We start from the raw sequence: 26558 nt of genomic DNA on the forward strand, positions 1-26558 counted from the left end.
TGGTTCCATCCAAATACTAACTTTATTGTGTTTAACAGAACTTGGGTAATTTCAATGTTGAAACAATTACCTTGTGCTTCTCCCACTGGGAATAAATTTGCAATGCATATTTGTAGGAATCAGTGTGTTGTTATCTCTTAGGTGTTTTTCATCCTCAAGTTATTCCTTTTTTTTTAATTTTTACCAAGGTATATCCTGCTTTTCAGTAATTCCTTAAATGATGTCCTCATTTGTTGAATGGTGAGGACAAATCCCAGAGCACTCAGATTCCTCAGAGGGGCTCTCATGAAGAAAAATGCCCTCAGCAGTGTCAGAAGTGCATGCTGCTACCTAAAAAGCAAAGGTCTGCTAGATGTATGTTTACCAGGGCCAGCGTTTGGCCAGTGAAATTGACAGAACAGTCCCATGCTTGGGATACAACCTGTGCTCCATTTAGACTGTTCTGTCTCCCGGGTCTGGGAGACAATTAGAGAAGTAAAGCCTTGTGTACCAGAGACATGATGCTTATAGTAGATCTTCTAGTGTTTAAACCTACAAAAACATATTGGCTTTGGAATATTGCAATTTTAGACACAACAAACACTTGGACCCTCAAAGAACACTAATTAGGCACTTCACTGAAGAAGCTATACAGATTGTTAAGAAAGAAAAAACACAGGAAAGATGCTCAAGATTAGTTGTCATTAATGAAATACAAATTGCATTAAATACCCAACTTGATTTTGAGGCATGGAGGATGAAGTATGGACTTAATTCTTAATAACCAGTAACGTCTGTGACACCTTTTTTTCTTATACCCCGAGGGGGTGCACCATTCCCAGAAGTACTACCATACCAGGTCGATGTGCAGAGTGAATGGAACAATCTGCTATTCCATTTCCGAGCTCCAAATATCCATTTAATATAATGCCCTCAGATACAGGACGTATCAGATATTAAACTGACAAGACTAGATACTACACTTGACCTTAGCCAAAAGGCCAAGAAGCGATGTGTCTATGACACCTTATTCTGGAAAATTATATGCAAACTTAAAAACAGAAATGACCTCAATGGTATTTTATTTTATGTATTTTTATACCATCAGTATGCTACGCAAGAAATAAGAACAGAACACAGTCCCAGACAAGCTCTCCGGCCTCTAAGCACACACCATGTAAAAGCTCATCAAATTGGTGTTTGAATTCCAGTCCCATCACTTACTAGTATCTAAACATAGCTGAGATATTCCTCATCTATAAAATGGGGAATTGCAAGATTGAACGAGGCATTCTGTACAAAATGCTCAGTCCAGGGCCTGGCACATGATAATTATGCTAGCTGATGTTACTGTCATCCCTGTGGTTATAACATCACAGCATGAGCTAGATCAGCATCTCTCTCTGACACAGCTAACACAAGTCCTGGGCCTCCACCTAAAGCATATGCAGGCAAATATCTGATTGGTGGGGGAAAAAGAAAACTCCATTATCTGATGTTGTTACAGCATAATCCTGGGAAAAATGAGATTGATTCCAGTTCAAGGAATCTGTACGTGAAGGAGCCCAGCTGCCTGAGGACATGCAGGGAGGGTAGAGAAGAAGAAAAGACAGTTTTGCTAGGTTGGCCTCATTCTACAGATTTCATTTGTTTGGTGCTTGTTGGATGAAGGGGTATCAAAAATAAAGGGGAAAATCAGAAAAGAGAAGTGAAGGGTAGCTGGCACAGCACCCTGACACAGAGATTCTTCTTTATTGAGCTAACATTAGGTCATTAAACTTGTCATCAAGGCCACATAATTTTGTATCTCTACACCCTCTTTCCAACAGAGGAGATGTTAACTTGCTGTCTTCCATTCCTGAAAGGCTACATGTAAACCACCCTTGAAAAATACATTTGATTATACAAGTTTTTAAAAGTCAGAAATAATCAATTTCATAACAGATGTTGCGTGTATATTCAGTGTATCATTGACCAGATGCAATCAAGCCTTTGCTTGGGACCTTCCTTCCAACTACAGTATCTCTCCTTTCCTGTCACCACCAAAATCAGACCTGCATTTCAAGTCCCCCCAAAATGCCATTTCCCATTGGCATGCCCAGGAAAAAGTAATCACCATTTTCTTTTCCATCCTAGTCTATGTAGTTGCAAAAATTGGTAGCATCATTTAAATATTTGTTTCTAAATCTGATTGCCTGCTTGAACTTTAACTCTAGGACCAAGCTTATAGTTAGTTCTCAAAAGAAGTCTTTGTTTCTTAGAAAATGATGTTATGTCATGTTCTCATGGAAGAAACATGTTTTCTTATGTTATCTCATGTAAATCTCAATTTTTTTTTAATTAGAGATTTTTTTCTCCAGGTGCAATCTACATTTCTTCTATTGTTTCTTGAGCCTGTCCTCTGATTTATTTTTTCACACTAAAACAACATTTAAAGTAGAATGATTTTATTACAATTTCCCTTATTAAATAAATAAAATATTCAGAGGGAGAGGGAGAGAAAAGGTGGAGGGAGGGAAGGTGAGAGAGAGAGGGAAGGGAAGGGAAGGAAAGGGAAGGGAAGGGAAGGGAAGGGAAGGGAAGGGAAGGGAAGGGAAGGGAAGGGAAGGGAAGGGAAGGGAAGGGAAGGGAAGGGAAGGGAAGGGAAGGGAAGGGAAGGGAAGGGAAGGGAGAGGAAATTCAAATAAGGAAAATAATATATAGAAATATTCCTTAACCCAACCACCAAGGCACAAGCATAATTTATATTTTCATGGCAATCTTTCCAGAAGCCCTCCTCCCCCTCCCCACACAGACACACACACAAAGCAGACACCTTAGTGCTTATTTACTGCCATCATTAGGGCTCATATACACAACTTCTAATAAAAGATTTCTTTGCAGTTTAGGTCTCTAAGATATGTCTGCTGATTGAACAAATTTCTGCTACCCATTAACTCCACAGGAGACCCCTCTGTTAAGAGTTGAACTAGTTGCTCCTCAACTTAGTTCATCAGAAATCAAATTGTCAGCTAAATTCTGGCCGCAGGATCCTCACTGCGGTTAATTATGTAAAAGGTAGATAACACACAGCAGGCGTTTCAGGTTTTAGGTGGAATGCGCAGCATTGAAGGCAATCTAGAAATATCTTCTTGCCTAATAACCTGAGTCACATTGAAGCGCCCAGGACAGGGCATTCGCGGGAGGAAGGAAATGGACAATCCAGGGAGCACCCGGGGTGGGAATTTGTGAGGTGTGCAAGCGTGCACTTGGGGAACCCCACAGCAAACTCCTAAGGGAATGAGGGTCTGCATTCTGCCTTCACAACAGAAAATTATGGCTGAGGGAAGGTAATCAATCTGTAAAGGTCTCCCAAACGTGAAGTGATGGGACTCCAACTTCACACCCTGGTCACTCCGGCTCTCCATGCCACACTCCGTAAACAACCATTGCACAGAGTTGCCACAAGAATGTCATATTCGGGCTCTAACAAAGACCCCCAATTAATATCTACATAGATAAATACAAACCTAAACATTAACAAAGACTGAATTATGCTAACAGCTATTTTTTTTAAATAATAAAATTAGAAGGAAAAGGAAAACTATGTTTATCTTATTTTTGTAATGGCTAACATGTTAAGTCCCATGCAAAATACTTTACATGAACTATTTCCTTTAATTCTCATAGGTTCCCAGAAGCATTTGGTACTACGTGGGATGAGGCTTCCGCTTGCCCAGATACAGTCGTCACTCTTCACCTTCCCTCACCCTTACATGTCAACTCACATGGACTTGAGTTCCTTTGTCCACTGGCTTTTGACTGGCTTCAGTCAGTGGGGGAAACTGGCAGGACATCAGATAAAGAAAGGAGGAGAGAAAGGTCAGGGCATTTATGTTGCTGGCTGCATTCCTACAGGGGTCATGTCTGGCTGAATTCCTAGGCAGAATATCTACTTAGCCAGTGCTTTCCACATAGTTCTCTTTGACTACCAGTCCAGATAACCATCACACTCACTTACCCTCCAGGCCCCCAGGTAGGAAAAGAGTGTTGAGGTCACTAGCCCTTGTCAATTCCCTATACTCTCTCCATATCTCTATGAAAAGTTGCTGATGAAACATACTGCATTCTCAGACTCCTTTGCAGATAAGGAGCTGATGCTCAGAGAGATGAGATAATTTCTCCAAAGCCACAGAGGTGACAAATGTTAGAACCCAGATTTAAACCCAGGCTTATAGCAAATCACTGCCCACACCAGACTGCTGTCTCATGCTGATTCTCCATCCAGTCTATAAAACCCAAATTTCAACCCTTATTTTCTCTGAAGTCCTTGATAGGCTGATGGCCCACAGAGCCATGAGAGAAATTCAACTCCTGAATCAGTGGGAGGCATTAGTAATATCTTCAGCCACCACAGGAGAAAGTACAGCTTTATGAACCCAGGTCTAGTTAGCATAGAAAAAAGTGCTATAAAAGTCATCTACAAAATGTACACATGGTAATTCACCTCTAAAATGCACACATTTGTGCCACTAAGTATTTTCAAATATGAGAGAGAATATTTCAAGAAATTTCCATAATTTAACATTCCAATGTGAAACTAATGCCCTTGTGGTTCATAAATGGATAATATTATACACAATTAGATGAAAGTGACCAAAGTCAAAAGTGGCTCCATAAAATGCACAGTCTGTGAAAAGTCACTTCATCTGCTGCCCACTATCCAATCAGTAAAACGCGGTAGTAAGATAAGGTGTGTCTTAGCCTCTAACATTCAAGATCCGTTCCTGTTTATGAAAAATAAAGTCTTCCATGGTCCTCTCATGCCAGCCTCTCCACCTTAATCTTCCATCAGCGATTCAATTTTCTACTCTAGGTGAGTCAAGCTAATTGTAGCTTCTCAAATTCATTGTTCTTGGTAACTCTGCACATTTCTCATAGTGCTTCGACTGTCTGGGACTCCCTTCCCCTCCATGTCACTTCATAAACTCCACTAACCTTAGAGATTCTGATGAAAACTGTCATTGGTGTAACAGCACTATTAAATTACACCAAACCTGAAGCTCCCATATCACATTGCACATTTTCAATTTACTAGATTTTGAGTGCATGCACATTCAACTGAGCTGGACAGTCTTTTTTTTTTTTCATTTTTGCATCCCTAGAACATAGTACATGGCTCATATTGTTGACTCAATAAATATGTACTGAATACATGTATGAATGAATGAATGTTCATAGCAGCATTATTTGCAATAGACAAGGGTTGAAACAGGCTAAATGTCCATCAGTAAATGAGTGGATCAAAAAACTGTGGTACATTTACACAATGGAATACTACACAGCAGAAAGAAAGAAGGAGCTCCTACCATTTGTGACAGCACGGATGGAATTGGACAGTATTATGCTAAGTGAAATAAGCCAGGTGGTGAAAGACAAATACCATATGATCTTACCTATAAGGGAACCTAATCAACAAAACAAACAAGTGAGCAAAATAGAAACAGAGATACGGAAACAAGGAACAAACTGACAGTGACCAGAGGGGAGGGGTAAGGGGGACAATGGGTGAAAGAAAGGAAGGAGTCAAGGAACATGTATAAAGGACACATGGACAAAGACAGTGGTGGGAGCAGAGGACTGAATGCTGGGTGAGGAGAGTAAGGGGTGGGGGGATGAGAACAGCTATAACTGAACAACAATTAATAAAAGAAATAAATAAGTTTGAAGCATAGAGGAGGAAGATTTCATCACTTAATTGAAACAGAAACTCTGAGTAACTTTGGATATTAAGTACTAAAGTGAACCTATGAAAGATTTAGAAGTAATATAGAGTGAATTTCTAGGAACCAATGCTATAGGATTGTCCTAGGTTAGGAAGACCATTGTGTTTAACCACTCACCTTCATCACTAAATTAATTAACTAAAAATGATATTTTGTGGCATAGTTTTTATTGTTCATGTTAACATCATGCCTATATAATGAGGCTTTTCTTCTTTCTCCATTTTAGTAGGCTGACTAGTGGCCCCAAAGGTATCAGATATTAATCCCTGGAAATCATAAATGTTTTGAAAAAGACTCTTTGCAGGTTTGATTAAGTAAATTGATGTGAGATGAGATTATCCTGGTTTATCTAAATAAATCCTGAATGACACCACAAGTACCCTTATAAAAGAGGTGTAGAGACAGATTTGACACACATACAGAAGAGGAATAAGCAAGCAATTTTGAAAATGGAGATTACTTTAACATGGGCACAAGTCCAGTGAGGTCAACAGCCACCAGAAGATGGAAGAGGTAAGGAACAGGCCGTCCCCTACAGAATAGGCCATCCCTACAGCCTTTGGAGATAGTGCCGCTCTGGCAATATGGTGATTTTAGCACAAACAGACGGATTTTGAAGTTCTGGCCTCCATAACTGTGTGAATAAACTTCTGCTATATTAAGCCACCAAGTTTGTGGTAATTTGTTACAGCAGCCATAGGAAACTAATACATCTATCAAGCTAAATCTTACCTTCAAAACTTATTCATAATTCCATAGTAATTGTTATATATCAGACACTGTGCTAGATGTGGAAGGTAAGGAAAAAAGAAGCTTGCTTGTCTCATCTTCCTATACCAGGTACAATTTTTGTACTTAATTTCTTTATGGTTCTTATTACTTTACACTACATTTTATTTTTAAATCTATCATTCCTTGGTAAGAAGACCAATTTTTACTCATTTTTCTTTCCCTAGGACATTGCACAGTGGGTGGTTGAGAGTATGTGTTCAGAAAATCATTGGTGAATTAAAGTAAATTGAATCATAAAGTTTCCAAAAAGTCTTTTCAAAAGAATAATTTTGTGTATGTGCGTAGATCCATATAAAATGAATTTAAAATCATGCTTCTTTCTGGAAGAGGCGATGCTAATGATGTTATGGTAAACATTCAGACATTCAAAACGGTATACATTATAGAGCAAATTGATCATATTGACAAAAAAAGAAGCAGGCCATTATCATCTTAAGATGTACTACAACATATAATTGAATGACATGCTTTTAGTTGTTCATTGGGACCAGTTTCCCTATGGAAGAAACATCCCAAAGGTTCAGGAAAAATAGACTATAAAAGTTTGGCATGAAGAATGTTCTAGAATTTTCAGTGAGATGACAACTAGGTAGAACGGCACGATTATCTGTTTAATGGCTGGTCTACTGAGAACCTCATCCTGGACCAAGAGCAGGTAAGAAGAGCAGTTCCTCTTCTTTGAAAAGAATATAATGAAGTGGGGTTTAGATACAGTGACAATAATCATTTTTATTTGTGTTAAAAACTGTATTCAAAAGTCCAGAATGTCAATTCCAGTGTAGAGAGTCTGAGGTGCAAATATTTTTATTTTCCTAAACTTTAATTGTGGAATTAAAAGTTTAATTCCTAAACTTTTCAAACAGCACAAGCTCTAGAAACTTAGTTCCTACACCAATGGCAACCATCCCTGGATGGGATTCTTTGCTTAGTTCCTGCCAAGATCTTTGCAGGATATACCTTAAAGTACACTTTCTGGGCAGTCATAACCCCAGAATTTCTAATCACTATGAACCTAGAAGTTGCAACCACACTGCCAATGGGGCTGGGAGACTCCACTTTAAGTCCTCTATCAGTAACATATTTTACACAAATTATATGGTTACTGGAATGCCATTTTATCTGAAAACTTCATAGCATAGTAAGTGTGCTATTTTCAACTTAGTTCACTTGTAGGGCATTAAAGGAGGCTGATGAAGATTTATAGGGTTGCCTGACTCAAATATAGGGGACTCTTAACTTTTCCATAAAATTCCTAAAAACAGTGTTTTTGCTCTTACTCCTCAAGTGATGTTTTGTTTTTTAGTCAGTTTAGATCTTTTAGAGTAGTGACACATGAGAGGTATCCCTTCTTCATACAGCTAAAGTAGACCACTGCACAACTTTCTGTCCTCTTTCCCTGTTCTTGCTATTCTTATACTAGGCATTACTTACCAATATTTTTAATAAAAAATAATAAAATATTTAAGATATAATACCCAATATAAGTGACTAGTGAACTCTCTTTCACTCTCTCATCCTAAGTTGAGAAAACCACTTAAGCTTTTTATGGCTTTCCAAATTAAAACCTGATCTTTCTCCCCCAATAAATTCTTCCCTCTTGTACATACACATTTCAGAAAAAGGCACCATAAATTTGGAATGAAACAAGTAGAGCTATCTTCCACGTGATGACTCAAAGGCTGAGAAGAGCAAGATTCTGAGTCAGAGGAAGGATTTTAGCATTTTGTGGACAGATTTTTCTGTTTTGTTATTCAGCCTTATGTAGGATTTAATTATTTGAATTGAGTCTTTGTAAAACCCACAGATCCATCTACGCAAAGCAAAAATAAACAGACGTGTGAGGAAGGATCACAGCAATAGAAGGAAGAAAGCCTATGCCCGTCTGCCCGGCACCACTGGGACTGTGGGATGGAGGAGCTCCTGATGTTTTGAAGCCAGGAGAGGATACAATTACCCAACGTGACCCCAGGAAATGGCCCAGAAAAGGACAGTGCTGTCGCCTTAACTGTAATGTGTCACTAGTTCTCTTGCCAATAAGTTTGAATAGAGAATAAATATTTGTTCTTATTAGAAGCAAACAAAATGGTTCAATCCCTTTATTATCTCACAATGTGATGGTAGGGTGGGCACCACTGTCAACATTTTGATGGTCCTCTTCCACAAATAGGTTAATAAGTTTATCCTTGGTGTTAGTGAGTATTCAGTAGGTTTATTCTGTCATTTACAAATCATTCAGTGAATACTTCACCATGGGCCAGCCACTGTTTCAGGCCCTAAGAGTCTGTAAACAAGCTAACAAGCAGATGCCCTGCCTCTGTACAGCTTCTATTACAATAAACCCAATAAATAACGGAATTATCTAGGGTGTGATGGGGTGACAGGCTTTTGAAAAAAACAAAACTCTGGCAAGAAAAGGAGAGAGGAGTCAGGGCCACTGTTGCAGTATCAATATGGTCATCAGACTGAGCTTTACGGAGAAGGTGAAATTTGAGTCAAGGCTTGAAGAGCTGAGGTAATTTAGCAAGGCAGGAATCCGGGGTGTGTAGTCCAGGCAGAAAAGGACTAAATCAAAGACCTTATACAGGAAAGAAGCCAACAAGTTCACAGATCAGCTAGGAGGTCAGTTTGAACTGCAGGAAGAAAGGAGGAAGATTCCAGAATAAAAGGATATTAGCGAAACAGAAGAAGGCAGACCAAAAAGGCTATATGGAAACAACAAAGAATAGCCATATCAAATTGATTAAACACAAATGGTTGGCCAAAATGTCCGAATTTTTTTCCTCATTAAATAAAAGACACATTTTTTATTTTCACTAATAACTTTATTGATTTGGATATTTTGAGTATGCAGGCTATCTCCCACTATTGGCTTCCAGTGGGTAGAGGCCAATGGTGTTGCTATCTGCCAATGCATAAGACGGCCCCACGGCAAAGAATTTTGGTCAAAATGTCAATAGTGCCAAGAAACTTTGCAAGCCACGTTTGACATGTTTGATCAGTCACAGCACCTTCTCCATAGACTGAACAAGTCTTTTTGCCTGTGTTTTGGTTGCATTTTTACTTTTCTTGAAATAATAAAGCATAATATGCTGAAAATGTTGTGTATCTTCTTCTGTTTTCAGTAATAAAATGCTGAATAAAAATTCACTAATTTTGATGTTTTTTTTTTAAACATACACTGATATGGCAGAGTCACAATGCAATCAAACAAAATTGTTTTGAATAAAATTAAAGACAACTAAACACTACTAGAGCCATTGCACGGGAAAAAACTAAACAAACATTTTGGCCAACCCAATATTTGTATGTTATTATCCGTACCAAGCTGTGTGATGTTTTCCTAAGCAGGATAGGCTGTCCTTAAAGCTACTATTGGCAGAGGTAACAAAAAATTATGTTTGGCCTCCTATAATCTTGCATCAGAAGAGTCCACTTATCTTGCAAAGCTTTGTGTTTATGTAATCACAGGGCAGGCATAATCATCATCCCAGCAGAAGGGAAACCGAGCACACTGCTTTATTCATTGTCTAACTGGGCTTTGATATAATGTTGAAATATATGCATGCTTTGTTCCACATGCAGCTAATGAGAATTAAAACATTCAATTAAAAGAAAATTGCCTCAAGTGGGTAGACTTTACCCAGACAGCTAGGCCTAATTCTAAAATCTCTTCAAATGAAAGAAAACATTTTTTTTTTCCTTAAGAGGATTTGAATAACAATACCTAGTCTTTTCTGAGTGGTTGCTGTGTGCCAGGTACTTCTGACATGAGTTAACAACACATTTATGCCCACAACAAGCCAATGAGAAGGACTCCATTATTTTTACCCCATTATACAGGTAAGGAAGTAGAGGCACTGATAATATAAGCAACTTGCTCAAGTTGACATAGTCAGTGAGAAGCAGATCCAGGATTCTATTCTTCTCTGCCTGAATCCAGGGCCCCCGTTCTTAGTTATCATGCCATGCTACATCATTTAGAAAGAATTCTGAGCCCTGGCTGGTATGGCTGAGTGGACTGAGTTCCGTGCTGCAAACCAAAGAGTCACTGGTTCAATTCCCAGTCTAGGACACATGCCTGGGTTGCGGGCCCTGGGCCAGGTCCCCAGTTGGGGACACATGGGAGGCAACCACACATTGATATTTCTCTCCTTCTCTTTCTACCTCCCTTCCCCTCTCTAAATATGAACAAATAAAATTGTTATAAAAAATTAAAAAGGAAAGAATTTTGAGGTATTCTGAAAAGTATACAAAGAAGGGGTGACTGACATCTTCGCCTCCACCTAAAACAGTGAGTGGGAGAGGAGAAGGGACCTTCAATAGAAAAGGACCCCCTCATGCAGAACAAAAGCTGTCATTCATTCTTCCCTCCCACATTCAGGCCTTCACAACACTACCAGAGGACAACCAGTTCATCAGCATCGGAGAGCAGCTCTTTTCCAATCTAAAGATGAGTAGGCAATCTAGAATTACCAAATATTTGAAAGAAGACACCACCATGAAAGTTATCAAACTCAATGCACGGGAACAAATATGATATGCAAGACCACACAGTTAATAGAGCAAACAGAAGATTTTGAAAGGACTAAAATCGTATTCTCAGACACTGAAGAGGCTGCTCATATTCATAAGACAAGAAGTGGCTTGTATAAAAAATTTAAAAAAGGGAGATATTGGAATTAGAAGCATGGTTGCTGCTGCAATTAAAAGCTCAATAGCTGTGTGGATAGCAGAATGGACAAGGCTGATGAGCAAGTTAGGGAGCTGAAGAAGGGAACAAATCTATCGGCCCAGGTGCTCAGGGTCACAGCAAAATTTAAAGAAATAAAAGACCGACTCAGATGTCTGTCCCACCTTCTCCATTGCTTTCTACTCAGGGACACCTGTGTTTCAGGATACTTTCTAGTCTTTTTACTCCTCATTTATGCGTACACCCATGTTTTTGTTTTATGGAAATAGAATTGTACTGTGTCTATATTTTCTGGAATTTTCTCTTTTCATTAATATACAACTAGAATTTTCACATTTCAAATATTTCCTTATGTACTTATTGTGAGACTTTTATAATAGCATTCATCAAAATATAAAATTAAGGTATAGAACACATTGTGGTAAAAGAATATATTTGTTCAATATAGATTTCCACCAATTTATTCACAATCTTTAGCAATTTAAACTGGAAAATTCCAAATAAGAGTTGCCAATCTGAGGAATAATGACCACAGGTCCAAACAGAGATCCACTCATTTATCTCCAATCAGTCTTAAAAGGCTCAAAAAGATGTGAATGTCATTTGTATCTTTATACACTTATTTAACATCACTGAATATACCATAGAGCCAGGACATTGCTGGCTCCATGGTAAGAATAATAAAAAAAAAAGATACATGGTATTTTCCCTCTTCAGAATTCACTGTGTAGCAAAGGATACAGACACTCAAATGACTATCATACAGTTTGCTAAGTGCTCTAATAAAAGTTTGTACAGATTGCTATGGGAACAGAGAGGAGGAAATTCTAGAAGTGGAGAGACATTTGAAGGGCCTGGACTGCAGAAAGGATTACTGCATTTACAAAGGGAAGTTCAGTTTCCCTTTTAGGTAGTATGGTAGCCAACCATGTGGACTGGGGAGAGGGAAAGGCAGAAAGTTGAGAGGAAGGTGATGCAGGTACCATCCTTGCGCAACACCTACTGCTGCTTCCATCGATTGAGATGGAGGAAATAAAGGCTTATTCATGTCGGTTTGCAAGGAGTGGGAAGAAATCATGATTGCAGGTTTGTGCATATTGCTTTCACGGGCTATAGGCCATCTGAATGAAGTGGCAGTGCTGTAGAGCAATAGTATACCACGTGTTTCATGTGTTTTACATTAAACATGAAATTAAAACATTAATATAGTAAAGATGTGAGAAATCTTGTAGCAAAGATTTTGCAAAAATGATCTGATCACAGAGACTGCTTCCTGCTTGCTTTTGAATGTTTTCCAGAGTACTGCTGTTACATCCTCTAAAAGAGGTTATTAGTAGAATTTTGAAAAATGTTGTGATATTTATTTTCACGTGTTATATAAATTTCTCTAAAGTGCCTACTGTTCATACTTCTGTAGACACTTCTCTTCAAGGTAGAATAGCTCCTCATTGGGTTAAGTCCCGCCCACCCAGCCTTGCCTTTGACTGGACAGTAAGTCTGCCAATATAGGGTTCATTTAGCATTCCCTTCTGGCTCTGCAAGTAAGATATGTCCCCCAATCCTGTCTTTAATCACCAATAAAGGCACTATTTTGTTCTTCCAAATGCCTGCACTTTAACTTATTTTTGACTTACTGTTCAATTACTTCAGAACCTGCTCAGAAAAGAGGAGTGTTATTTACTGAGCCCCCTCAGTGATCCTCACAGTTTTAATAGTGATTCAGGGATATTGCCCTCAGAAGGATCTCACAGAGTCTTCCCTCAGAAATCTCAAATGGTTGGGCAGATATGGGAAGAGATACTCCCTTTGTGGCTGGTTATGTTCTCAATATGTTTCGTGCAGTATCTTATTTCATTCTCATAACCTACAGATGGGGGTAAAAATTATTAATATTACTACTTCAAAAGAACCTGAGGCTGCTCAGAGAACTTCAATAATTTGTACCATGTCACATACCTTCTGAAATCCTTGCTTCACTGCCCAGGCTATTTCCCATTCATCACCTGGAATTTCTATGGAAACTAAAAAATGGTCCTCCTCTCCCTGCGGTGCTTAACCCAGTTTAGTTCAGCTCAAACCTGTAGGACACTGGACATCTAGTAGTTTTAGCTAGCTTAATGGTTAATGGTAAAGTTTCCAAAGTCTCTCTGGGTTTGTATCCAGTTCTAGATTGTTACAAAGGACAAATAATAAATGGACTTTAGGTCTGCATTTATGAATCTCAAAAATAAGCAAAATGACAGTTCTTGCCTCATGAAATAGAATGAGTTGATGCCCATAAAGTGTTAAGCACAGATGCTGGCACATAGAAAACATTTAATAAATCTGTTTGGTCCCCAAAGCCTGGTGATGAAGTCACACATGTTTAACTGTATTTTCCCTAGTCCCTAGAGTAGGTTGCATTGCTATCCTTCAGTTGGAGCAAATGCATAGTGAAGATGCTTAGTTTATTTGTCATGGCAATGTTTCTGCTTAATGGGCCTTTCTTGGCCCCAGGACCGCTTATAATCCTACATTCAAACTTCATGCTTTAGTGTCCAGCCCAAGGCACATGGAACTGTTATTGGCACATGTTTATGCCACCATAAAGTAAAATGAGATTTTTATTTTTGATAAATTCACCTACTCAGAGGTACCTATAATTTGGGCCTTCCACTAGAAATGCTCTTTTTCCTGAGCCTGACCCATCTCTTTCTTGGCTAACTCCCCTACTCAGGTTTCATATCCCAGATTGAAACTACTTCAAGAAAGCTATCCCTGAACAGTGGGCCAGAGTCTCCTTGCAATATGCTTACCCAGCATGTTTTTTCTTCATCCTTTTGTTTTCATAGTAATTTGCTAACCCTACGGGATTAGAATCATGTCTGTCTTATTGGGCACTGTTTTCCCAGCTTTAAGCACAGCTTGAGGGAGGTAATCAATATTAGCCTGATTGAGTTAATTAAATATGGGCCACATCATGTCAGAACAATAAGGGCAAACCAATATTGTTAAGATGCTTCCCTTAGGCTAGGCATTTTACAGACATGATTACAGCTCATCTTTAATGCGGCATGATGTCCACACTCCACCCCCAAGGGATTTGTAGTTTAGAATGGTTAAGTGTCATGCCCAGCACTTATCAATTGCTTATTAACAACAAATACTTAATTGATGTATTTTAATGCAATGCCATGACTTTTACCACTATGCAACAGATGAAGCAAAACCAAGGTGGTACATTTTGCTTGAATGGATGGATGGATGGATGCCATATTTTTTTAGAAAAAATATGTAACAAAAACACTTCAATAGCAATGTCATTTTATGTCGCCCAATACTTGACTGGATCTTTTAAATAACCATGTGTACAAAGTTGTCATGTTTGGGTTGAAGACAAAACCCTTTCCCAGCACAACATTCCAACACAGAAGGTCAATTATCCTGCTTATTCCTTTGAGCAGGGGTACCTGCTGACTGGTGCCTTCCCGTTTGGACATCTCATTCATTGGAGAGAGAACATGGGCTGCCTCCAGGCACCAGCAGGTCAGCACATTTCCTGATCAAGTAATGTAGCAGAAAATCAAAAATACTTAATCTATCACCTATTCACACCACTCCTCCCTAGAGTCTGTTGACTCTAAACCTTTGTCCAGTGTGGCTTAAACAAATTAGACTGTGGGAATCACTTCATCACCTAATCAACTCCACAAATGGGAACGCTTTGTGGACAACCACAACTAATTAACAGTAATGATAAAACTAATGTAATTGTGCTGATAATTTGCCAAAGTACAGACCAGTGTCACCAAATTAAACTAAGCAAGAGCTTCCAACTACCGGCCCATCTTTCATCCCAGTGACCACCAATAAAATACCATGAGCCATACACTCCCCAGTTGAAATGGTCTCCTACAGTGAATTTGCATACTAAATAGCAAAATAGAAATAAACACTAATTATGTCCTGAGTGGGATCTGGAGAGGTGATTCAAGTAATTTGACTGTCTAATCAGCAGGAGATAATTTCTCAGCTATTACTCTCCATACCAGAAATTTACTACCTGTTAAAAATGCAAATTAAGCATCCTGTGTTTGGGACAGCGGCCCTGACAGATACTGATGATCCTTTGAGTCTGTGGATAACATGCTCACATTTAATGGTGCCTTAGCACTTATTGACCACTTAGATGCAAGGCACTGCTCTAAGTTCTCCACAAAGTTTAGCGGGTTTAACTATACAACTTCATTTTAAAAAAAAAAAGATGCCATAGCAAAAATCACAGCTAGTTTAAATAACTCTGCTAATAGCTTACATCTGATGAGCAGTAAAGAACAGACTTCACCAAGATGCCTGATTTCAAAATCTAGGCTAGCTACCATTATCGTTCTTCATCTTTAAGTGTTTATGGCTGAATTTATGCAGTGGGAACTCCCAATTTGTTCCAAGAGGAAATTCGTCATCTATGAATTGTTTCTAATCTCCAACCTCAGATTAGTGATAACATTAACTTTGGGAACTACCATCACCTAAATGTAAGCTGAAGATAGGATCAGCTCTTAAAATTGGTTGTCATTTGATCCAAAAATAGGAATTCAAATTCAAAGTGCTTCAAAGATTGAATGTTCAATTAGACATCTAAGCTGTTTAGATTCAGAACTGAAATGACTAAGAAAATCACTAAGATCTATTTTTAATTAGCTACGGTTCAGTGGGGTAGTTCATAGTAAAACCATTGGCAGAAATACCCTCTAATAGTTGTCTAAAGTAGGGAAATCTCAGTTTAGGACAAAAGCCAATGGCTATCCTAGAAGTTAAAACACTTCTTTTCATCATTCCAATTCCCAGGCCACCCTTGAGTCAAAGCTGAGACATATAACAAAGCTCTGTGCTGGTACTTTACATACATAAACACCAATCCTCACATGAACATTATGAACTAGTATTATTACCTCTGTTTGACAAACAAGATAATGAACTCTGAGATGTTGACTAACTTGCTCAGAGTTACTTACACAGGGTATAAAAATCAAAGTTACAACTCAAATTTAGATCGTCTTGAAAGTTCTTAAAACTCCCTCAAAGTGTTTCCAAGCCCTACTTATAAATATTCTCCAACAGTCTCCAGATTAAGAGAATATAAAAGATTTCAATATATTCCTTATGACATTTCTTCTTAATTCTTTAACACCCTTCAAGCATTGAGAGCAAGCAATTAAAAAATGTCTCAAATTATAACATAGCCTAGAAAATTGCTCGAGTTGGCCTTTTCTTCAAAGAGTTATATTTCATGACTACAGCAATTTCACTTAGCTCTTCCACATGTAATTGCACATCAATCCACAGGAATTGGGTACTTAGGTATCTTAAAACACCAGGGGCTTGTGCTACATCTGGTCACACAATTACATATCTGCCCCACATGGCAAATCTATAACACATGCTAGGCGGGCACACAGAATATAAGTTAATAAGGGAATTAAGGTAGACTTTGCAATTAGAATATTTGGCTGCATAATATTTTATTTACCATGATTCATTCTGGTCCATTAAATAGCATGGTGAAAAAAATCATTTGGCATTATTTTTCATTAAAAATAAATTACCTTCAACACTGAATAGACTGAAAATATAACAATAAATGATACAAGACAATTGTCTGCGAAGAGATCTCAGTTAGCAACCGAAAAGTAAGCTTTATTATTTTTTATGTAACAACAGTAAGTAAATACTACAGAGATCAGTGTCCTCATTTCAATTTCATCCTAAAATGAACATAGGAAACTCATGATTCAGTTTTAATGGAAAATTAAACACCAGAAAATACTTGAGAATTTTTTTCAGTTCATTCATAAATGATCAAACAGAAAGAAGCCATTTTTCTTTTAATTTAACAAGGTAACTCTTCCTGTTGAAAAACAGGCACATTGACTCAAAAGTGGGATCATTTCTGAAACAAATATGATGAAGAATTCACTTCACATGGTTGTTCTCAACCATCCTTATAATTTCAAATACAATATACAGTCCTGACTCCTTAAATTGATAGCAAGTCTCAGCTTTTAGGCTTAATTTCCAAACTCATTTATATACTAGATATATTTACTTGCTTGATCGGCAAGTACATCAAAATCCACACAGCAAAAAGTTCTAAACAAAATTGACAGAAAATATTTCTCGTTAAGATTTAAGTTGGGGGATTTACTTAGTTAAAATTAGTAAATGAATCCATCTAAATGTTTCTGGTCTTGATTACAACAGGAAGGCCACCTGTGTGCTGCATTCTTGTTCTCATTTATGTCATTTTGAAACCCAATGAATGACCACCAGGCCAGCTTCTGGGAAAAGCCGTTATGACATTTCACCTCACTGTCCAATTCTGACTGACACCCTCTTGAGAGACAGGCCTACATCTTGTCCAGGCCTGCCCCGCAGAGGCAAAAGGCAGTTGACAAGCCAGCCAGAGTAGATACAAGATATGAATAAGTGCAATTATTCTGAGGTGGCTCAAATTAGCTTGGTGTTAACCAAGGAGGGGTAGACCTGGTACACAGCCTTACCCACTATCTGGAAAAAAATAATTTAGAGAAATACTCCATGTGCCAAGCTACAAAAAAGGGCAATTTTGCATTCATGTTCTTAATCAAGAAAGTCTGAAGGCCGTCACATCAATTTTCATGATGTGAAATAAAATCTCTGCCACATCTTACGTTGTACAACTCCAGCAAACTCATAAAATATTGCTCTGTAATTTGCTTTCCTGACCTTTAGAAACCACAAGGCCATATGCTTCGGAGGAAGTTGCTGACTCCTCAGGAACAGCCACAATCACAATGCCATTCGGAGAAGGTTCGTGCCCATCCCTTTCCTGCAAAGGTCACTTCTCCAGAGAGGGCCTCCTTGACAAGCCTCGGTGCTTAGCGTGTCAGTCCCTCGGTCCCTGCACTGACAACATCCGACTCATCCTGCTGTGTGCTCTCACAGCCCCAGTGGTTGCCATTATTCTTTCCCAGCTCTTATCTCATTTTCCATTACCAGATTATTTCAGTGTTTATCTCATTAAAATCTTTCTCCTCCAACCAGGTTGTAAGCTTCCTGTCTATGAGGACTAATTCTGCTGTATTTTTTCTTCGATATCACATTCCTTGAATGTAACACAAAATATAAAATGATAAAGGGATTCAATATACAAATAGTAAAATCATAAGATGATGTAGCAAAGAAGCAGAAGGGGCCCTAAGTACAGTTTATTTCAACGTCTGCATTTTAGAAAGAGACTGAGATGGAGATGACAACACAGGCCTAGAAACCCTAGTTCTCCCAGCTAGTTAGTGGCAGATACTTGGGGTGCCGTTCCTATGGGTTTTCTTAAAAAAAGCATTCTGCTATCTTACACATGTAAGATGCATGCAGTTCCTACAACTTCTACAGAGTGGAATAGTCTCCTGGGCACCCTTTTGAAATAATTTTAAATGATCTAGCAGGACAATTGGAAAAATCAGCTCATTCTGAAAGAAATGTTGATAATGCAAATTAATGTAGAATCATAAAGAGGCTTCTTTTTACTATGTGATGATTGTATAGGACTAACCCACAGCTCTTTCTGGACTATGAAACATAATTAACTTGAAATGTAAAAGCTACAGATTTCACACCTATCAATTGCACGATCCCTACTCTGGAGGAATCAATTTAAGTTTAAATTAAAGCTAACCTGAAATTTTGTCAAACAGTAACATTTCCAGTCTCATCACTTAGTACTCTTCCATATTCACTTTACCCATCAGCTCTATATGGACAGACCCTATTGTATTTTAGATCTCCTGCATTTCTATGTGAAATTTCTACCTGAAATAATTTTGTTCCTTTGTGTGTCTAGGCAGCTCACATTCATCCTTCAGAATTCAAGTTGAGAATCACCACATAGCACAGAACCTCCTGCTTTCTCAAGACAGAATGCATCTCTTTCTCATCTCAGCACATGACCTAATGTTGAATGCTTACACGTTATTTCATTATCATGCCAGAGGTCCTTTCCATAGTCTTATGAAATGAGCCAAAACCAATATAAACAAATAACATGAAAAAGTTTATTCTCAGAAAATATCCACATTTTAAAATTCATAATTTTAGAAAAACATTTCTTTGACATCAACATTTTTGCATGCCCAAATATATACAAATAATTGGTTGCCATGAAAATTGGCCATTACTTTCTAAACTGCAGGATACTTGATTGTCACATCAATATAATTTATTCCTCAACAATGACAAAATCACATTGAATATTTTTCTATGCTTATGGTAGGCACACACAAACACACAAAAATGGTTCTGAATGAACAGGCAACTGAACTTATCATAACTGCAACATCATAATTGAACTAATTTTGTGGGCTGAATTTGTCAAGTTACTTATGTATGAGCTATGCACTATGGATAAGCTTATTGCTTAAGGCCTTTTCAAAATAATTAAGTGAGAAGAAGAGTCTACTTCCAGTTAAAATTCTAGACTTTATTTCCTGGCTACTGATTCAATTGACAGAATGAAATAAAGATGCAAATACACTCCTTTGCAGAAGTCACAGCTTAAAAACAGTAGATCATTAAATTTTCTATCATTAGAGATGGAATGTAAAATTTCTCTCTAAGTGACTGGCACTGATGTAAGAAGAATAATAAATCAAAGTGGAGGTATTGTTCTGGACTCCCAAATCTTGTGTTGGTTCTCTGGAATCAAATCTGTTTGGCGTGTTTTTTTTTTTTATCTGCTTTTCTTTTCAAGATTACGTGATCAGGCAGTTTTCTTTCATAATGCATTTTCTTACCAAATGAACAGGGTCATTCTGTGCTATGTTCAATTGTATTTTTGTCATAGAATACCCACTCCCAGGGTGATCTCATCTATAACTGTGGTTTAAATTACCATCTACATTCTATATCTATAGCCTAATGCTTCACAGTTCTGTATCTTTGATTTAGACCTGTCTCTTGCGCTCCAATGTGAAGCAATTGTCTATCTATACCGACAATGGACTTTGGACAGTCAGGTCAAAGACAACATGTCTGAAACTGAACTAATTATCTCTCATCGTCCCAGAGACTATATTCTTTCTTTCATGGTCTGTATACTGCTGAGGCCTTGTATTTATACAAACCAGAAACTTGAGAACTTCATTAATGTTTTTCTCATCTTTCACATCCTTATAAATTATCAGCCACCAAATTTTATTGGTTTTACTGCTCGTACATACTCTGCATCTCCCAATTGTTCTCTATTCCCACTATGGATGCCTGAGGTCATGTTTCTAGCTACTCTTCCTTTAGCTGATACTTATAAAATATATGTGATTCCTATAACTTCTCTCACTTAGATTACTGTAGCAGCCTCAAAACTGGTCTGTAGGCCTCTGTTGTCTTTTTATTCTGTCCCATTTTTCTCACTGCAGCCAAAATAATCGTTGAAACACCCATTTCACTATACTCTACATCTGTTAATTTTTTGTCATTTCCAAGTGTCTAATGATTTTGTAGAAACAAACAATTCCCAAATGTCAGTGGCTTAATCAAATACAACATTATTTTGCATGCAAACGACAAGTCTCATGTAGGTCAGCAGGGGTGCCCTGCTTGTCATTGGCACTCAAGGATCCAGGCCTGGTGGGGCCTCAGGGGTCACTGGATCCTCTGAGCAGTAGAGAGAATGATAAGTATGACTCTGCCTGGGTGTAAAGCACGTTTAATTGACCAGAGCAATTCAGGGCACCCCTAGCTTCAAAGGGAATGGAGAAGTGCAATCTTTCCAAATGCTGACGAAAAGGGAAGCAGAATATTGGTGAATGCATTAAGGACTATTACAGCTTTTTATTGCTGGTAGAATAAAATCCAAACACTTTAGCACAATTCTAAAAGCCCAGACCTCTGCAGCTTCTTACCTTGACTTTTTTGTCTTTTTACCTGAGGCTCTCACAACTCTGTTCTTCTCTTGGTCTCTGAGTACACAGCAATCGCCGCCAGCCCACAGATGCCCCTTCTGCTGGGATCCTCTTTACTCCTCTCAGCCTGTCCCCACTCCAGTTTCAGTATGAGAAGCATTTCCATATTTTAAAGTTAAATGCTCATTCTGTGCAGTCCTAGAATATGCTGGAACTTTCTTTTCCCACTTACCGATTGTGAATCTTTCCCATCTGAAGGTTCAAGGAACGAGAGCAGAGAGGTATTGTTCATAACTAGATGTCCTAGCATTCTCACAGCCTGCATGCAAATCTCACACAAAGTGGGCATTTACAAAATATTTTTGAAATGATTACATGTCATTTCCTGCCCAGTTAATTTTTTTTTTTATTTTTTTAAGTCTAGGTAATTTCAGAAGTAGACTTGTGGGAAAGCCAGGAGATACCTTGATGTCGAGATAATATTTAGACAAAAAAGAAGCTTTTCATAGGTCTTTATAAGATGCTAAAAAGGAGAGCCATCTAAAGATAAATATCTTTAGACTAAAATTTAAATTAAAGTTAAGGTCAATTAAGGAGGAGCTCTCCTCTTATTTCTAATGATAAATCCCTGTTGATTATTTTGCATTCACTTTCATTTATCATACTGGTTCCTTCATCAGTCATACATCCATTCATCCAGCAAATTCATGGAGTGACTTCAAATCAGGTACGGATTTATTTATTTATTTGTAAATTTTCACTTGAGAATATGTTTATCGATTTTAAAGAGAGTGGAAGGGAGAGAGAGAAATATCACTGTGAGAGAGAAACATTGATTTACTGCCTCTTGTTACAGCCCCTACCAGGGATGGACCCAAAACCTGGGTATGTGCCCTGACCAAGAATTGAACCTGCAACCTTTTGGTGTACAGGAGGACATTTCAGCCAACGGAGACACCCAGCCAGGGCTCAGAAATGGATTTAGATACTGAATCCACTCACCAGCAGTGAATGAATACAAGCCAAAATCCCTGCTCTTGTGCTTCAGGGGTGAAATTGATAATAAATCAATAAAGAAGTAAAGTTTATGTCCAACAGTAATAAATGCTATGAAGATTAAACAAGTGAAGAAAGGAGCTGGGACATGCCGGAGGTGGGCGATCAAAGTGCCTTCTAAGTACTATAGTCAAGGGGAGGCCCCAGTGGCAACTGGTCCAGGACTGAAGGAGGAGCTAAAGTGAGTCATCCTTATCCCAGGGAAGAGATTTTTAGGCAGAGAAGACAGCAAGTCCCCTGGGGAGGAGCACTGCCTGGAATATTTGACTTATAAGAAAGGGGTGGTGTGGCTGCATGAGACTGTAGTAGTAAAAAAGTAGTTTGTGTTTATCATAGGTGCTAACCTGGGAGCGACATGTAAACTGTTGTTGTGGGGAAGTGTTTTTGTTGACCGAAGTTCAACATGCACTCCTTTTGAGAAAGAACGGAGATCTTGCTTTCCTTACTTATGACTCCTCAGCAGTCCAGTTTGGTATTTGTTTTAGTACCTTAGAGAGGACAGTAGTGTAACACCAACTGACCTGGTAAGGTATTTGTATCATCATACATAGCATCATAAGCCAACATAATGAGACTCAGTGCTCCATTTTCTCATCTCTCTGCACATGTGTGCCGCCCTCCCTGCCTCCACCTCTGGATGGATGATACTTTAACATTTAAGTGAACAAGATTCAGAATCAGGGCCTTAATTTAGATGAGTCAGTTCACTAATGATACGAAATGTTGATTTCCCTGCAATCAGAAGTGGGTTCCATCCCAAGCCCTCAAACTCAAACCAGAAATTCTAATTAAGCTCAACGATAATGACTTCCATTTCTATAGCCACATTTCTCCAGAAGTATTGCAAAGTGCTTTAACAATTATATATAAGCAGTTACATTGCCCACCACTAAAACACAGTCATGTCTGGGGGAAAATGCAGTCACTGTTTAATAACAAACAGTAACATAACAAGAAATAAAGAAAAACACTTTGACAACTGCCACAGCCAAATGTGAGGGGTGGGAATGAGCGTAGCTTAAGAAGCCATATGTACCTCAAGTTGGGAATAAGCCAGGGGACCTTGTGCAAAGTCTGCATTTCTGTAAGACACGCTGTTTCATATTTAGTGCATTACATGGTCCTCTATCAACTCTTCCAGTGTCAACCAGGCCCATTGTGCCACTGATGCATAAAAGTAGCAACCAATATATTGGCCTATTAAACTGGAATATTTCCTGGATATAATCCAACACACACTTTGACTGCTGGCCCCTCATAAGAGTAGAGTTAAACTGATTCAAATGTTCTTTGATATAAAGAAAAAGGTCAGTGTTTCTTAAATGCTGACCCATAAAATAATGGTTGTAGATTTCCCAGGGAGTTTCATAATGTTCAGATTCATGGGGCCCCACATCAGACTTTCCAAATTGGATTATTCAAAAGTAAGGGCCAGGGATCTGCATTTTAGCAAGCTGCCTAAGCGATCCACAGATCTGTACTGACAAATTTGGACACCACTGGTCCAGTCGGAATTAAGAAGTGAATTTGTGATCATGGGACATGAGGAATGAGGAATGGGAGAGATCATGAAAACACGAACATGTAGGAAATAAGAATTCCCCAAGGCTCTTTCTTCTTACCTGTGGTTACAGCCTTGACATCTAGGCCTTTGTGTGAGCTGCAAAACCATTCAAGGAATAAATTCAGGGTTTGCAGATGGAGAAGATTTCAGAGTTGGTGTAATCTTACACTCAAATTACAACATTAAGAACTGAGGGCAAAGAGGTCATGTGACTTGGCTAAGGCTATAATGGGCACTTTGTATACTTTATAATCACCTTTCTACCAAAACAATACACTTCTGACCTGAGGGCCTGATCTGGAAATGCCAAGTGGACTTTGGTTGCTTTCAGTAATTTTGTCCTTTTCTTCTCATTAACTATCTAGTTCACCCCTAACAACAGTTTCATACCTCATTCCCAACATCTTGATTTCTTTCCTATCTCTTTTTTCTCAGATTCACTTAAAACTCATATACTTAGTTCCTGTTTCACGTAACATCTTTTTTGGTACAACCACAAACCATTTTGAATTCTCACCAAAGTATGAAGTCTTGCCAGGAAGCAAGGGTTCAATAGTGGCCTGCAATGCAAATATGACTTCCAAAATCTAGAGGGCTGAGCTCCAGCCACAACTGTGGCATTCAGTTGACGGCCCAGGCACCATCCATTCATTTGCTGAATAATTATTTATTGAGCATCTACTATATCTTTGGCACTGCTGGGTGGTTGTAGCAACACAGCCATGTTTTCCTTCCTTCTGGACATCATAGTCAATGAAAAAAATGAACATCAATTTTTAAATTGAGACACTGTGCTAAGAGCCATATAGGAAAAGTGAAAGCAGCTGTGGCACAAGCATATCTATGTAGGAAAGATACACCCAACCTAGTTGGCAGTGTCAGGAAAGGCTTCCTCAAGGAAGTGACACTGAAGCGGAGACCTAAGGGTTGAGTAAGAATCCACCAGGCAGGGAGGAAGCATGAGATAATGCTGTAGAGAGATCTAAAAACTGAAAGACGAGAGCTTGAGCAAAGTGGGGGCAGAAAATAGACCCGGGAAAGGAGGAAGTGGCCAGATCATGGCACTGCAGGTGTTCCTAAATGAACTGAAGATAATCCAACTTGCCACCCAGGTTATTCTTGGCATCAAGAGGGGTGATTTTTGAGAGAAGAATTTGACAGAAGCCAAAATAACAGTAACTTTAACAGCAATGCAAACCAAAACCACTTTTTTAATTCAATAGACATCATGTGTAAACTTGCTATTTCCTCCTTTCCTCCAGAGAAAGGAACTTTAAATGCCGAAGTCCCTAGCAGAAAATGGCCAGCTCACATTTAAATTGAATTAGGATGTGAGATCAACTGCTTCCACTTTCCCTGTCCAAAGGAATTAGTAGTAAAACCTGAATTTGGGTGGGTACGTATATGTGTGTTAGTGCTTGAAGTTCTTAATTTATTATGGCATTTACTGAGTCTTAAAGTACCTAGACCTGATTAAAGTCACCTAGTACCTATGACCTGATTAAAGTCAGTCAAGGGCTGAGCCGGTGTCTCACAGCAATGTATCTCTATTTCCCCACGTTCCACAGGAACACCACCCACACACAGATCCCTTAGTCAAGGGCTAAATATTATCCTTACTGCAATACAGGTTTTGCTATCACAAAATACCTGCTACAAAGAGTCAATAATCAAGGCTGTCCAATAACAGTTGGTGCTAAAGTGGTGCAATAATCCACATCCGCAAGTTGGATAAACTTAGGGTGATGAGAAAAAAATAACAGTTAGTCCTCTGCTCAACATCCTTATAAGCTGGTAACCACCAACAAGGCACGTTCTCTTTCAGATTGTTATTAGCCCTCATCTTTGAGGAAAAGAGCTTTTAACTGTGTTGGTTGTTAATAAATTACAAAATACCAACAGCTACAGAGCAAACTGTTTTCCATTCAGTGAATCAAATAACTTAACCCCTTTCATTAAAAATGGTTTACTTGCCCCTGGCTGGCGTAGCTCAGTGGATTGAGCACGGGCTGGGAACCAAAGTGTCCCAGGTTCGATTCCCAGCCAGGGTACATTCCTGGGTTGCGGGCCATAACCCCCAGCAACCGCACATTGATGTATCTCTCTCTCTCTCTCTCTCTCTCTCTCTCTCTCTCTCTCTCTCTCCCCCTCCCTCCCTTCTCTCTCTAAAAATAAATAAATAAAATCTTTAAAAAAATGGTTTACTCTTTGGCTTGGCTATATGAAAGCAAGATATTATATCTTCTTATTGCCCATTGGTGTAAGTTTTCAGATTTCCACTCTCACCTTCTCCCCCACAGCCACATATACACAACCTTGCAAAAATGAGCATTAGAAGACTTTTCGGGGATTTGTTTTATAAACACTCAATTTGGAGGAAGGGAAATCTAATGCATATTGAAAAGAGTGATCTCTGAAAAAACTAGATCTCCCAGAAAATAAAAGCCAAATGCACACAACATTACGTTCTTAATGCTCCACTGTTTCCCTGAACTATCACTGGTCTCACTAACTAGACCTCAGAGAAGAAATTCCCCTACACTCAAGAACCAACTGCTGACATGTAAGATCTCCAAGCTCTGCTGGGCTGTTTTAGGAAAGCATTCTTGATACTAACCTAATGAGTTAGAAAAGAAGACATTGAGCTTATCAATTAAATGCTGAGAGTCAATTCCCAGTATTCATGAATACCCTCATAGTATTACAGTAAATTAGTAGTAGAACAAAAGAGTCAATTCCTAATACCCATAGCAGTTCTGCTTGAGCCGTGACTCACGAATAAGCTATCCTACTCTGAT

The 26558-nt window shown here is 38.6% G+C and overlaps 2 long non-coding RNA genes and 1 other non-coding gene across 3 annotated transcripts in view; all 3 read right to left on the bottom strand.

Moving 5' to 3' along the window:
- Positions 1-26558, bottom strand: part of LOC118501329 — an 876473-nt gene that overhangs the window by 618402 nt on the left and 231513 nt on the right. The gene's annotated exons all lie outside the window — the stretch shown is intronic.
- On the bottom strand, positions 177-24953 carry LOC118501328. The gene is made up of 3 exons (XR_004903963.1): positions 24941-24953; positions 11504-11508; positions 177-1005 (listed from the first exon to the last, which is right to left on the bottom strand). It is a non-coding gene; the product is annotated as an uncharacterized LOC118501328 (long non-coding RNA).
- LOC114501246 lies at positions 802-992 on the bottom strand. Its single transcript, XR_003684994.1, has one exon. It is a non-coding gene; the product is annotated as a U2 spliceosomal RNA (small nuclear RNA).

The sequence above is a fragment of the Phyllostomus discolor genome, chromosome 6 (genome assembly GCF_004126475.2).
Source record: "Phyllostomus discolor isolate MPI-MPIP mPhyDis1 chromosome 6, mPhyDis1.pri.v3, whole genome shotgun sequence".
Classification (NCBI taxonomy): domain Eukaryota; kingdom Metazoa; phylum Chordata; class Mammalia; order Chiroptera; family Phyllostomidae; genus Phyllostomus; species Phyllostomus discolor.